The sequence below is a fragment of the Neopelma chrysocephalum genome, unplaced genomic scaffold (genome assembly GCF_003984885.1).
Source record: "Neopelma chrysocephalum unplaced genomic scaffold, ASM398488v2 Primary Assembly neopelma1_69, whole genome shotgun sequence".
Lineage (NCBI taxonomy): Eukaryota > Metazoa > Chordata > Aves > Passeriformes > Pipridae > Neopelma > Neopelma chrysocephalum.
Genome location: NW_020897729.1, coordinates 10,130,087 through 10,145,497, shown reverse-complemented (window position 1 = coordinate 10,145,497; position 15,411 = coordinate 10,130,087). Strand labels below are relative to the sequence as shown.

Below are 15,411 nucleotides of genomic sequence, written 5' to 3'. Positions count from 1 at the left end.
GTGTGCACCTCGTGGGCCATTTGGAGGCCACTTTTCACCTCAGAACTCTCTGTGTCCGTGGAAAACTTCGCTCCTGACGAGGAGAAAGGTTCAGGAGCACCAAAAAGACAGAGGGGAGTTAAAGAGCTCCTCTGCAAAAATGTTTTTCAAGGCTTCAAATGAGCCTAAATCCCCTCGTGTCCAATGTGCCACGAGAAAGCTGCTGTGGATCCATCCCAGCCTGAGGTCTGCAACATTCCCACGAGGAATCCTTGGGATGAAAGCAGAAATTCAGGGAGCTGGGCAAAATATATGCAATGAGGATCAGAGAACAAATCAGGATTTCTGCTGTTTGCATGGAAATCAAGTTGCTTTTGCCAACTTTTTGGAGGTAAGGTGCTGCAAGCTCGCTGAAGTTGAGTTTTGGGGTTTTCAAGTTGTTTTTTTGCCCAGCAAAATGTTAGAAATGAACTGAGAGGAAAATTAGCAAAGCTGATTCAGGGATTGTCAGACTTTATGTCCCAACCTTTACTGCAGACCTAATATTTGGAATAAAAAAATTGGCTTTTACTGGAAAAATAAAATAATTATGATTTTTGATGCCTGGTAAAGAAGGAGTTAATTTTTATCTCTTTAACTCCTCTGAGAGAGCAGGTGAAATGGTGCATTCTCAGCTGAGCACTTCAGTTCTGGAAAGACTTGGGGAAAGCCAGAAGGAATTCACGGAAGAGCAACAAAAATGATGGAGGGACTGGAGAGATTGATGTATGAAAAATTATGAAGGGAGTTAATATGCATTGCTTGCCCCTGGAAATGATGGATACAAAACATCCAGGGAGCTTTTTGGGTTTGATGATGGATTGGGTGGAACAAATGAAGTGGATGAAAGGAATTGTTGTCTGCTGGATAGCAGGAAAAGTGATTTGGGATTAGATCAGAAGTGTGGGACCAGCATCTCCTCTTTGGCAATTGGGGGAGCTGATGCTCATAAGAAAAAAAATAGGGCAAAGAAAACTCATTTGAGTAATTAGAGATTCATCTGTCTAAGGAGAAAAGTTTATGTTGTTGTCCAAAGTCTGGGAAGGTGGAAAGTAATTAGGGCAAAAGTAACTCTTATAAAAGACTTGATAATTTGCATGGCCACAGAATCCTTGGTTAATTCTCCAGCAGCACAGGTTTAACAGGAATGTTTTATGACAGGTAACCAGCTATAACATATTTGGGATTGCAGCTGCTGAAAATTGGCTGTAAAATAGTCCAGAAGACACAGGATTCCAGATGGAACCACAGCCAGTGTTTGAGACTCGTACCTGGACAGATTTTTGGATGCCAGGCTTTCAGTTGCTTTGCAGGCTGTCACTAAATTGTGGCATTTCCTTGGAATTCCATGTCAAAATTCCATCAGTGACGTCACTGGGGGTTGCATTGCACTGAAAATCGAGGGGAATTTGCTCACAGAAACCCAGAATTGAAATAGAATTAGGACAGAATTTCTGGAATAGAAATCCAAGGAGGAGCTCAAGGATTTCTCCCTCCCAGACCATGAGAATTTTCCTGAAGGTGCTGGGCACAAGTGTCCTTGAGCTCAGAGAGCAGAGAGAAGCCTGTGACTTATTAATGATTTTTTTAACGACTTAATGAGTTTTCCTGGAGTCCTCACCCTCTCTCCTGATGACCCCTGGAGTGTGGAGGCCTCCTGGAACTGCTGGACAAGGACCTAAAGGTGCTGCTGGAATCCATCTCATCCAGTGGCAAACCCAAATCCTGTTGTTTATGGGATTAATGACTGGAGGAATCCATAATTAACTCCAGTTGTAGCTGGAGCCACATTAAAACCACATCATTTTCTTCCCTCTCTTTTTTTCCTGTGGGTAATGTGGAGTCCCTGATATAAAATATGAGCAGTAAATGGCCCTCAGTTATTCAGAATTCTTTTCCAGTTCCTGCTTTCTGTTTTCAGTCAATCATACACAATAATAGGCTATTTGTCACCACAGATATCTGTATACATAAAAGATAAGTAGGCACTGAATATATGCTTTTAACAATGTTCTCAGCCCTGCCAGTGATATATTATTTTCTTTTATCTCTTCTGTATCTCTCTGTATCAGGGGAGTGTCATTGGGTGTATCCCAGTGTAACAGAATGGATTTTAATCAACTGCTGAGAAAATGAGATATTACATTAGGACAAGAATAGCTGCTTGATAGAAACTCCTCTTTAAAAATGTAATTCTTCAGTGCTCTGGGTTTTGTTGCAGTTGTGGAGTGCTGCATAAAAATGGCATTAAAAAAATAATCTAACTTTGGGTGTTTTTTCTCAGCATAGAAAAGGCAGGATTTGTGCCAGAAAAAGAGGATTCTTGTGGCATCCATCAAGGTGCAAATAGGAATGAACACACTAAAAATGTAAGTTATAAAGGTGCAAAGTGAGGGTGAGCAAGGCCTGTCTGTCATTGCACTGGTATTTAAGAAAATGGTGTTTTACCCAAAATAAAGCCTTTGTAAAAGCTCTGTTTGAAGGGACTATTTTTGCTCCCATCCTCCATTTTCATGGACAAATAATCCAACTTCTTATTTATTAATTTTTAAAATAGATGAGTAACTCGTTGCTGCAAATTGTTGCAAACCTGCCCCTTCCCCCTGGATTTTAAAGGCTTATTTAATAAAAAATAAATAAATAGTGGGTTTCCAGTGAGAACATCTATTGGTCTCTCTCCTGAAATCATAAATATCTCAGTCCTTTAGGCTTTTGGTGTCACTGGTGACATCAGTCATGTGACGAGGTGAAGTTTTAGATGTGTGAGCCCAAAAATCCGGGGTTTGGATCCCAGAAGAACTGGCTCTTTTTCCCAAGAATAATGCACGTTTTGCAGACATGGATGTTGAAACTGCTGTTACAATTTTGGAGGTGGTGCTTCCAAGCTGTGGCAAGAAGAGTCTCTGCAGCAGGAGTTGAACTCAAGGAAAGCAGTTTCTGGTTTGGACTCGGTTTAAAAATCAGAGTTTGTGGTCTCCTTTTAGCCCAAGTTGTTAAATTATTAACATTTTCTCTTCCCCAGATGTTTTAGCAACATCATCCTTGAGCTATTTTGCTCTTCTTGTGTCCAAAACCTTCGGTGCCTCCTGATTGTGGAGGGAAACTTTTCCTTCTCAATTAAATCATGGAGATCGTGACCGAAGGCAACGGGCTCAGAAAGGATTTGTTTTCCTGGGATTTGAGATCATGGCAAGTAGGAAAAGAGCTCCAGCAGGTTATTAGAGATCCAAACTTTATTTTTTTTGTGTTCCCAGGAATTTGAGTGGGGTTATTTTTGGGAGATGAACACGTTCAGTGCCTGCTGGTGCGACGGGATAGCGGATTTCGGGTTTTTTGGGGGGATGGGATGGAGCCTTTAGCTGAGGTTTGGTTCCAACCTTTCCCTGATATCTGTGTGCTTAATGCAGGTGACACAACAAATCCTGGGGCTTACACCAGATTTGAAGGATAATGATGAAGAAACTAAAGATATTTTCAAGGATAATAACGAAGAAACTACAGATATTTTCAAGCTTCACAGCATCACACCCTTAATTTCAATGTTTTGGGTAACTGCCTCTCTCCCTCCCAAGTTATTGCAATTTTATCATTATTAAATGCCACAACTTCTATCTCAGTAAAAGAAATACAGGCAAGAAAACAACCTGACTGATTGTTTGGGTGGTGGATTAGCAGCACCTCAGAGAGAAGGGAAGTGTTTCAGAGCAGTGCCTGTTCCACTCAGTGATCCTGTTTCATTCTCCTTTCCTTTCCTCGTGTGATAAATGGCATGAAATGGGGTCATGGAACCTGAACACTTCACTCCAAACAGTCGACTCTTCTTTCTAATCAGCACCCAGGAGCACAGAAAACAGGGTATTCCTGAGCAGAATTAATTGCACTTAAAAGGAAATGTGAATGCACTAGAGAAGCTTCTCTATTACGGGGGACAGAAAATCCAAAAACGGATTTCCAGGTAAGATTTCTTCTTTTTTCTAACATTAAATTTATGAAACTAGCGAATAGTTTTATAATTTATAAAAGTTTTATAGTAGTAAAAATTGTGGCAAGCTGGTAACACACCAGTCCAGAAGACAGAGCTAAAAAAGAGCTAAAAATGTTGGATATTAGGAAGGAATTCTTGGCTGAGAGGGTGGTGGGGCCCTGGCACAGGTTGCCCAGAGAAGCTGTGGCTGCCCCATCCCTGGGAGTGTCCAAGGCCAGATTGGAGCAACCTGGGACAGTGGAAAGTGTCCCTGCCCATGGCAGGGGTGGAATTAGATGATCTTTAAGGTCCCTTCCAACCCAAATCATTCTGGGATTTTTTTTTCTACGATTTTTAATCAATAAAATGAAGTTGGATGAGGCCTTCAGGCCAAATGAGAGCTTTTTGGAAACTCTACAAAATGTCCAGCTGAGTTTTGCATTGCTCTGTTAACTCTGTGCATGCTGAACGTAGCGAGCTAAAATTGCAATATTTCTTCATGTGCTGCTTTAATGGTAATAATTTAAAGTTTAATCACGTTAATCCAATAATAATAATAAATCATTATCATCAAATAGCCTCATTCCCTCAAATCAGTGACTTTCTTCAGGACGAGTCACTCTTGCCTAAACATTCCTTGCTTGCAAGCTTGAGATTTGGCCTTTAAAATACCTCCAAATCAGGAAAAAGGGGCAACTTCCCAGCAGTTTTTCAGGAAAAAAAGGAGTTCAGCACTCAGAGAGGCTCATTTGGCACTGGGGAGGGGAGTGTTAAACACCTTCCATCAGGTTGGAGTGCCTTATTTTAATAAATCAGAGCACGGACTGAGAGTCCAGGAGGGAGGCCCAGGAATGATCAAGCCCTGGAAAACATGAGCAGTGATTAAAAGTTTAAGTGACTTGGGGCTGCTGGAAAAGAAGAGAAGTCTGAAACAGAATATTAGAACAATCTTAAAGCCTGAGGTAGGTTATTATAAGAATCTTCAATTATATGAGGGCTTCTTTTTATGGAATAGGAACAGACGAGCTGCTGTTGAGGAGATGGCAGGGGCTGGGAGTGCTCAGAAATCATCTGAGAGCAGCAAAAATGTCAAAATAACCAAGTTAGCAACACAATGGCTCCGTTTCCAAAGCAAATCCGTGGAAAAGTCCTGGCCTTTAGCCATTGGTAGGTTTGAGGTCACAAACAGTCTCTTGATCTTGCTTTGCTAAACCAGGTTTGGTAAATCTAAGCTGAACATGACTCCTCCTTCTGCTGGACCCAGAACCACAGTTATTGAAAGCAGAGCTGCTGCCAGTTCCTGCACTACTTTGTGGCTGCTTGTCTTCCATCACTGACTGGATTTGCTGTAATTTGTCTTCTTTTGGTTAAAATCTGGGGCTTTAGTCTGAGGTGTTTAGGGAGAGACTGTTTAACTCAGTGCCATGGTCTAGTAGGCAAAGTGGTGTGAGCTCAGAGGTCTTTTCCAAACTGGTTGGTTTTGTGATCTCACCCCAAGCCAAGGAGCACCTCTGTGCATCTCTTTCCTTGATGGATACATGGATTTTGGGACAGAGGCAGCTCCCACCAGAGAAATTAGAAAGAATCCTCCTTGTTTCTGTGGGTCAAACCATGCAGGGAATGCTTTTGGGTTATTATGATGTCCCATGGATGCTGAGGGCAGATGTAAAATAGCTCCTGTTTGACTTGGAAACTGGGCAAATCCACGAGTGGATTGGGCAGATGTGGTGCTAAACTGAATTAGCAGGGCCTGGTGGTACAGAACTGAGCACCAGCAAAAACAATTTGCTAATAAAGGGTAGAAAATGAATTGTGAGTGCCCCTGGGGTGATGTAGAACAACCTGCTGAGAAGGTTTCATCACCCAGCAGCTCTGTGCCCTGGTTCCTTCCACCAGGTGACACCATAAAACATCACTTTTAAGCAAACCCAAGGCAGTGTGTGATTCCAGCCTGAAAAAACCCCCTGCCAGGTCCACGGGAGCCAAAACTCTTCCCTGCTGAATATCCTGAACCAGCAGCACCATCCCTTTCACCCTTCACAGAGTTCATCATTGCTGCACAAGAATTCCCTCAGCAGGAGACAACAGCAGCCAAAAGTAAAATAATTGTTTCTCCTTGCAGAGGAATGTTCCGAGAAAGGGCCCCAGGGACTATTCTAAGCAAGCCCAATTTTTTCAACCATGTCTAGAAAGAGTTCTGCCATCTGCTTTTATCCCATAATTTACACGAGGCTCAGCCAGAGACAGAGAGCAATAAAACCTACTGGCCCCCCTCCTGGGGAAAGGTGCCTCTTAAAGAGGATTGGTGACCCCACTGGGCCAATTTGGGCTGAAATTATTGCTTGGATATTGGAAATTCTCCGGGCAAGAAAGCAATGTACAGTGGCATAAGGAGCAGAAGTTACTTGTTTTTCCCTCAGTTGTTTTTTTCCCCCCCTTATCTAAAAGTATTTGGCATTTAACAGAGGGTATAAATGATTTCTGTGTGAGTAAAGAAGGTGGAAGTAAACTGGGATAGCAATATCATGGTTTTTATTATATTACACGTGTTTAAAGGTACTTTTGAAATAATAACTGACCTTATTGTGAAGTCTATGGCTCCTTTAGCAGGCTGCTGGGAAACAGATTTAAGTAACACATTTAAGTGGATTAAACCCACCTACAGGACACAATGAGAACAAAATGTAGCAGAAAGGTGATGGAAGACAACAGAAGGGACCTGGATCACACACCGATGGGTGCTAAATGTTTTGTAAGAGCTCAGCTGTTAAAACATTCACACCTCCAGCCTGTTCTCTGAGTGCACACAGAGATTCACCCACAAATGCAGCTGCAGCTCATTGTTTCTGGGACAAATAATTCGTGTTGGAGCTGCACTGAAACTGTGCACTCAGGTATTTCGGGAGGGTTTGTGGTTTATGAGGAGGAAAGTCTGCCCTAAAAGGCAGTGGCAAAGTCACTGAGGCTGCCAGAGGTGTGTGAAAACTCAGGAAAAAAGGGAGAGTTGAAATTTTGACAGGGATGCACTCAAAGTCACAGAATCTGCCCAGTTGGAAGGGACCCACAAGGATCACCCAGTCCAACCCTTATCCCTGCTCGGGACCATCCCCAGGAGTCACAGCACGGGCCTGAGAGTGTCACAGCAGCTCCAAGCTCAAACACCCAGCAGGAATAACATCAGGAATTCAGGATCTGGGAAGTGAAGGGCTTTAGACAAACCTATTTGCCAGGATATCTGTGTCAGCAATGGTGTGGCAGCAGGGCCAGGACAGTGATTGTCACCCTGGGCGCTGCTGGGGCACCTCCAGTCCCGGGGGAAGTTTTGGGACCCTCACAACAAGGACATGGAGAGGCTGGAGCGTGTTCAGGGAAGGGGCTGGAGCAGCTGGAGCAGCTGAGGGAGCTGGGGGGGCTCAGACTGGAGAAAAGGAGGCTCAGGGGGGACTTTCTTGCTCTCTGCAACCCCCTGACAGGAGGGGGGATCCAGGGTGGGTCGGGCTCTGCTCCCAGGGAACAAGGGACAGGAGGAGAGGGAACAGCCTCAAGCTGTGCCAGGGGAGGATCAGGTTGGAAAAGAAAGAAAAATTCCTCATGGAAAATGTTGTCCAGCCCTGGCACAGCTGCCCAGGGCAGGGGTGGATCCCCGTCCCTGGAGGGATTTAAAAACCATGTGGATGTGGCACTTGGGGACATGGGTCAGTGGTGGCCTTGGCAGTGCTGGTGAAACGGTTGCATTTGATGATCTCAGAGGGCTTTTCCAACCTAAATGATTCCATGATGCTGAGGTTTGGTGAAAAACCCTCCACCTGGTCCCAACTCCACACTCTTTGATCCTCACTGGATATATCCTGAGATATTTCTCTATTCCAGGTGTCCATTTCCAATCAGCCTTTCACAAAACGTTTTTTAACACCAAACCTGGAAAGAGAGGGAATCTTTTTAACATAAAGGTCACAAATCAAAGCTTTATTTTAGCAGGTTTGTCATTCCTTGGTTGAGATTTATTCAGCAAAACTCCTTGCCAGTGTATAGGAAGGAGAGAACCGAGGCAACGAAATTACAGCACGCGTTGCCAAATGACTCTTTAATTAGGAATTAAGTGTTTTTTCCGTGCCTGTGATCCCTGGCATTCAGGACTGGTGGGCAGCCAAGGGAAAGAGGCACACGGAGAAGAAGAATGTGGCATTCAGGAGAGGTAAGATGAAGTGTCCAGTCAAAACAAGTCCAAATGATAAGGTTGGCACAGGCCATTCCCTCCTCTCCCCTTTCCCTGCCTTCCCACAGCACAATCCAGAAAGGAAGAGCCACAAGCTACTCATGAACAAACACCAGCCTGACTTCAGCATATTCAAAAGTGTTCAGTCAGATAATTACCCTTAATTATTAATCCTTTCTCATGATCAGCTTCGGTGGCAACGGTGCAGAAAAAGTGAAATCTTTGGATATTTGCAATCTGCTGTGCCAGGCTCAGCTCTGGAGTTTGGCACCTGGTGATTCAGCTCTTCCCTGGTTCCCAAAGACTTGAGAGAAATGACAAAGCAGCTGTTTTTGTAAAAATTGTTTACTTCCTTCAAACTTTTCCAGTCACTTGTTTTAATGCCCAGCCAGGCTCGAGGCCGCCCTGGAGTTGCCAGGCTTTGAACAGCCCCCAGGGGGGTTGAATTCTGCTGCAACTTTAGGAATAAATTGCAATCTGCTTTTTTTTTTTTTGTTTTTGTTTTTGTGGTTTTTTGGTTCTTGTTGTTGTTGTTTTGTTTTTTTTTTTAAATTTTTATTTGAATGTTTACCAGACCAACAACTTAGTTACTTTCTGCAAGTCTAAGAAATAAACTGCAGCTCACTTTTAAATGTGTCTTCAATGGCTGGCACAGAATAGCTTGGCAGCAGGTGAATTTGCATTAAGATGATCATTGGAGTAATTAAAAAGCTTGGGAGCAGCCCTTTTTTCTTAGAGGTAGGTGGGACTTGCTGTCTTCTCTTTGCCAAAGATCTGATACTCCCTGATTTTTGCATCCTCTGGGGACTTTTATCTCTGCTCTATCTTTGGAGCTGCTCTTTGCTGGCTTCCCACTGACACCGAAATCAGCTGTTCCTGGGTTTTATAACCCCTGGGATGTGCTGTGGGATCTGTAATTAACACCTTTGTTTTCCTGGATGAGCATTTCAGTGAGGATTTGGCCTCCCCAGGGGGTTATGGTGGCTCCTGTTGGCACCTCCAGGAGAGCAGCAGCTGAGCTGAGAGTACCAAACTTTCCTGAAGATTTTTCCAATAAAACCGCAGCTCAGAAGTGTTTTTTTGTGGTGTTTTATTTTGTACAGGATGCTCTGAGATACCTGGTTATATTTTGCTGGCTTTTGCCAGATGCTCAAGTGGAATATTTTGGGTTTTTTGCTTTACTTTTTTGCTTTTCCTCCACTTCCCTTTACCAGGCTTTTAGTTCTGACTTAACATCCCGATGACTTTTATCCATGTTAATGATTTACTGCTAAAAAATAGCTTTTAAACAGTAATAATTCTTCACCATTTTGCTAAAGCTTGAGGTTTTGTTAAGTTTTGATAAGGGATAAAATTTATAGAATGGTTTGGGTTAGAAGGGACCTCAAAGCTCATCCCATGGGCAGGGACACCTTCCACTCTCCCAGGTTGATCCAAGCCCTGGCCTTGGACACTTCCAGGACCCAAAGCAGGAGCCAAGGGCAGGTTCCAGAAGGAAAACCATCTCCCAAAGCCAATAGATTGGATAACTTTTACCCTGAGGAACAGGGGAATTAATTAACAAGCCAGGATTAATGAGGTAAGTTGATGAGAGTGGGGCTGTTTGTAGGATAATTTAGAACAGGCTGTGTAAATAAGCTCTTGGAGGCAGGAATCAGCCCTTGCTTTGTTTGAGAAGTGGAGCTGCCTCTCAGTTCCTCTCCAGATATTTCTGTAATTCCCAGTATAACACAGAATCAGTTGTGTTAGGAATAGTTTTGAAGTTATGGAATCATACCTGTGTGTGTGGAATGGCACCTGGGTATTACTGGGGAATAAATGCAGAGAACTGTTGCAGAGAAAGCATAAAACAAGCAAAGAATGGTGAAAATGCATTAGTTTTACTCAGGTGTGTGTTATTTTAGATTTTATTTAGGGCAGTGGAGATAATGGTGGTTTATTCTTAATTTCAGGAGAACATGATCCTTGTAGGAGGCTTCTTATAATTTTTCTTGTCTTTTTCCCTTAATTTCTTTCATTATCCACTCTTTTTTCAGAAAAACATTCATTTTCCAGCGGCAGCCACCTGACAAAACAAACCCAAAGGTGTAGGTTTGTCCCTTCAGCCTCAAAAATCAGAGTTCTTTCACTTCTCCCTTCCCTCCCTCGGCTGAGAGGGGGATCAAACAATCCTGGTTTTTGGGGATGGAACAAACTCAGGGATCCCAGCTGGAGGGATTGAATCGAGGGTTTTCCGAGGCTATTTAATTCTGGCAGCACTCAGCACATTTCCAAACACTCCAGATGTGCTCTTGCACACAGAATCAGCTTCAAATCAGAGCTCTTTCTGGAAGATAAATGGAAATTATTTTCACGAGCTGGGAAGGAAATAGTGGATTTTAAATCCACTAAGTTGATGACAATATTTGTGAGATTTTTTAAAAATATTCAACTCACGAGTTTGGGTTTTTTTTTAAATATTCAATGGGATGTTCATGTGCACAGAAAACCTGCCATTTTAGCCCAAAATTACGAAAAATCAAGCACATCCCAATGTCCTCGAGTTTCTGTTTGAATAACATTTTGTTGACAACAGAATTGTACTTGCCAGGGCTTGAGAATCTCCTGAAGGTGAGGCACATGGAGATTTTTGAATTACTCTAAGCTGTGACCTGAGCAACAGGGGCAGGAAAATGGATTTTTGGGGTAGACTGAGTTTTAACCCTTTCACTTTTTGGCCTTTTTAGCACCTTTCACTGACTTGTGGGTCTTGTCCTCTGGTTTTGCTGGCAGAAAATTGCTGTCTTGGTGCAGGGCAGGGTGTTCCCTGCCCTGATGGAGGAGTTGATCTCTTTATTTGCTGCAGCAACCTCAGCAACTTGACTGGTAGAGACTGTTTTGGGGCTGGAAATTAAAGGTCATCGTGGTCATGTCTATCATCACCCCTCATCTGGGGAGTAGTGGAAGCAGTACCTTGAATTTAAGCACTGCCACAGATCAAACTGCTCGTTGCTTGATGGGTTGAGATGCAAAATCCTAATTTACATGAGGGCTGAAAGTCTGGGAGAATGCAGAATAAGTTGTTTCTAAATAAAAATTGTTGTTATTATTATTATTTTTATTATGAAAGGCAAATAATAAAGGCAACCAAATACCTGTTTTAGGCACTGCCCAACCCCCACATTTAATATTTAGGATCTTTCCCAGTTCTTGTGCTAGGGGAGGATTTCCAGACAGCCTGTGAATGGCCACACTGAGCCTTTCCTGCTCACCATCCCTAGGAAGCTCTGTGAGGACTTGAAACCTCGAGATGAGACAAAGTAAAGGTGAGTTTGTGATGTGTTGCAATGAAAACACCTGTATAGATCCAATTATCTTTAAATTTCTTAAAATGGCTGAATTCTAAGGTGGAAAAATGGAAAGTTTTGAAAAGAGAGGCCCATGGCTTTTCCTCAGTTGCATTTACCTGTTGGTGGGAGGTAGGTGTTTAATTCCACATAAATGGGTTTTTCACCTGTAAAACAAAAGATAAATTCCCTTCAAAATACAAGTCACATGCAAATCCAGAATGTTGTTCCCTTACCCAGCTTTTCAGGTGCTAAAATTGTGGTAATTAAACAGCACAACCCAATTTTCATGTCACCATCCCTAGGAAGCTCTGTGAGGACTTACAACCCCTAAATGGGACAAAACAAAGGTGAGTTTATGATGTGTTGCAATGAAAGCACCTATATAAACCCAACTATTTTAAATTTCTTAAAATGGCTGAATTCTAAGGTGGAAAAAGGGAAATTTTTGAAAAGAGAGGCTCGTGTCTTTTCCTCACCTGCATATTCACAATCTCCAGGGTCAAATTGTCCCCAAGCGTCTCATTCCTTCGGGCAGGGACGTTTTTGGCCTCAGGTTTGGAAGATGGTGGTTGATTTTTGGTGAATTTAGGCAGTGTCAAGGCTCAGGAAGGAATAAAAGCAGCCGAAGTAGAAGCAGAATTTCCTCTGTGTGGCTGAAAAATCTGAGCCTGTCATTTCTGGGAGAACTTGTAATTTTTGCGTGTTATTAAAGATGCTCCTCTGCTCTTTTTGAAGTCCCTTGAACCAATAAACTCTGTCTCTTACTTAAAGCACAAAGCTGACAACATCAGTTCTGAAGAGCAGAGGAAGGAGGAAGCTGGAGTTTTGCTGGGAAAAATATTCTCTGGTGAAGACATCTCGTTTTTTAGCTTAAAGCAAACGCTGAGGCCACGTATGACCCTGTGCAAAAAGTTCCTTAAAATGCTCCTTAAGATGCCAGTGTTTAAAAACTGGCTTTCAAAAATAATTAGAATTAGCCCAGGGAGTGGAATCCATGGGGATGGATTTAGGCAGGGAGCTCACGTGGAGCCCAGTTGACTCCAGTGGTTCAAACAGACAATAAACTGGCCAATATTGGGGATGATATTTCAGGAATATGTTGCTTGAAGGAACCTCTCAGATGTTTGGGGCACAAAAACCATTTTAAAATATTGCAGGTAGAGCATAAAACAAGCTCTAATTGAGAGGGCTTTCTAAAAATGTGCAGTGGATAATAAATGATCACCAGAAGAATAAAGAGGTTTAAAATCATCCAAAGTAATTTTGCTGGAGAGTGATGTCTGTAGGAACTGATGTTATAAAATAAATGATATTAAAATCTACTGAAGATAAATTGTAGGAACTTCTGGCAGAGCATTTTTTTAATTCTTTAAGTACCATAAAAGCATCCTAAGTATAAATAGGATTAGAATTCTCCTGGATCCTCTGTTCCAGTGGGCCCAGGAACGAGCACACAAAGCACCAGTGGCTTTTCTGCTTCATCTCACAGTGGCCATGGATATTCTAGGTTGTTTTGCTGTCTGAATAATTAAATCTGGTGCTGCAAACACAGGTTATTCTGGTGTGTCAGGGCAGCAGGAATCCACAGTGATCCCAGAGACTCCCAGTGTGCTCCTTGTAGGACAAGAAATGAAATATCCCTGGTGGGAGGATGGTGAGGAAAGGAAAACTTCTGTCAACAGAGTTTTGCACTTCCTCAGGTAAATCAGGCACTGAAGGGACCTCCAAATCCGTGGCAAAAATGAGGGAATCAAACTTAGTGTCCACATTGCATTCTTCTAGGAGGAGGTGTTTATTTTTCCCTGAAGCAATGTTCAAACCAGCAGAGTGATAACACACCATTCCAGGCAGCAATTCCCCCTGCCATTTGGAAATGCTAATTACTGCAAAACTTATTTGTACCCCTGTTTAACTCCAAGGCTTGGTCCCAGCCTCTGGAAAACTGGCTGGAATCCCCTGGGTTGCTGCTTGGACACATCTAAGTCCATCAGTTGGGAACCAGCAGCTTTCCTGTGTGTGGGGCAGGTATTTAATAAATCACAATTTCCCCAGATGAAGGAATTTTGCATGGGAATTTATTGAAGTCAGGCTCCTTAAGCTGCTCCTTAATTCTCTGTATCCCATCAACAACTGCACTGATGGTTTGCTTAATAAAAGGAAAATTAGGATCAATCAATCAACCCATATTTTCCATTCACCACAGGCAGAATTTATTGGTATTAACACTTTTTCCAATAGGGCTAAAAGACATTTCACACAAACAGAACCCAAAGCGTTGCTTCGCGTCTCTAAAAACACCAGATTAATTTTTGTTTGCTGCCTGCCAGCGTTTAAAACCCAGGAGAGGGTTATAAAGCATCACACACATCCGTGGGAAATGGGAATAAGGAGTATCCTTGGACACACTGGTGCCCAATAAGCAAATCACGAGCCCACAGTGTGATATCTCCAGGGGAGACACGAGGAAGGTTCAATGGGGGCGAAGATAAGAAAGCAAACACTATTTTCCAGCTTCAAAGGCAGTGGAACTAATGTTGCAGGGGCATTAATTACAGGGGAAAAAAATTTAAAACTCTCAAAATGCACTTGACAGAATCCCTTTAAACTAATATAGTGTTAGAGCCTCCTAATGGGTTCTGGCTCCAATAAGTTTCCACGATTTTCTCTTTATTTAAGTCTTAAACTCCCCGAATTAAATGCAATTGGAAAATCAGTTATCTTGTTTTGCTTTATGCTCCTGCTAACTCAGCAGCGTTCTATGATCTTGTTTTCCACTCTCTGAGTTTTTTCCCCTCTCTGTCACTGCCACAAAGTTGTGTTGAAGCAGAGCTGAATTATCCCTGGGTTAAAATGGGGTTTCATTCCTCTCCTTCTTCTCTCCACAGGCCCAACTTCCACCGAACTGCAGAATTTATCAACTACCACAAAATTATTCCTGGGGTGGGCCCAGAAAGGGGGCTCAGAAGTCTCTTTGGAATGGGGACCACAGGGAAAATTAGAGAATCCAGAATGACTGGAAGGGACCTTAAAGCTCATCCAGTTCCACCCCCTGCCATGGGCAGAAACTCCTTCCACTATCCCAGAGTGCTCCAACCTGGCCTGGGACACTTCCAAGGAAAATGATGTTCTGCTGAAGCCTGTTGGAGGCTGGGAATGTTTTGTATTTGGCACAACTGCACAGTCCCTTTCTCAGGTTGGTGTTACTTTTTGGGATCTATAATAACCATATTTCTATGACTATTAGTACTTAATTAAAGGAAAGCAGTGTCTCCATATGGGAATGCTCTTCTGACCCGTGATTAATCCCTTTTTAGCTCAGAAAACAGCACTTAAATCCACTGAGGCTCTTTTATACCTTCACATGGGTCAGTGTTAAATCCATATCACAATATAAATCAAGAGATACTGATCTAGGAACTTATATATAGATAGATAGATGGGAAAAATCTGTTTATTCATGCTACCAGGTGTGATCAACAGAAGCACAAGGCAGTGGGGCTGCCATAAAATGAAGTTCTGGAGGAAAATATTAGTCCAAAACCCCAAAGGGTTTCCAGCCCCTCTCTTGTCTTTGCTCAGCAAGCGTCAAAAGGAAAGTTTGTCCTCATTTTGCAGCCTGAGAAAAGGCACTTCTGAGCTCCTGCTGAGCTGGAAAAGGTTATGTTCAAACTGATCCACTGCAGAAAAGCCACGTTTAATTGGGATTCTCCTCTCCTGGGAGCTTTCCCTCGGTGAGGGAAGGGAAATCTCTGCAGAGGGGGGGGGGGACACCCAGTGCTGGCACCCAGGAGGGCAGAGGAGCTGAGTCAGGGCTACTCCAGAGGGTGGGAGGTCTCTGAGGAGCTTCCTGGGGAAGCTCTGGCTGGAGGATGGTCTGGGAGATG

General features: G+C 43.0%; 2 long non-coding RNA genes across 3 annotated transcripts; both read left to right on the top strand.

Annotated features, from left to right (window-relative positions):
* Window positions 1-3,081: 3,081 nt before the first annotated feature.
* On the top strand, window positions 3,082-15,170 carry LOC113968766. 2 transcript variants are annotated; one of them, XR_003534647.1, is made up of 6 exons: window positions 3,082-3,232; window positions 3,426-3,566; window positions 3,851-3,973; window positions 11,765-11,874; window positions 13,447-13,552; window positions 14,413-15,170. It is a non-coding gene; the product is annotated as an uncharacterized LOC113968766 (long non-coding RNA). The 2 variants fall into 2 exon arrangements; XR_003534646.1 differs by having other exon boundaries at window positions 3,426-3,973.
* Window positions 7,741-10,986, top strand: LOC113968767. The gene is made up of 3 exons (XR_003534648.1): window positions 7,741-7,960; window positions 8,117-8,177; window positions 10,925-10,986. It is a non-coding gene; the product is annotated as an uncharacterized LOC113968767 (long non-coding RNA).
* Window positions 15,171-15,411: the final 241 nt, after the last annotated feature.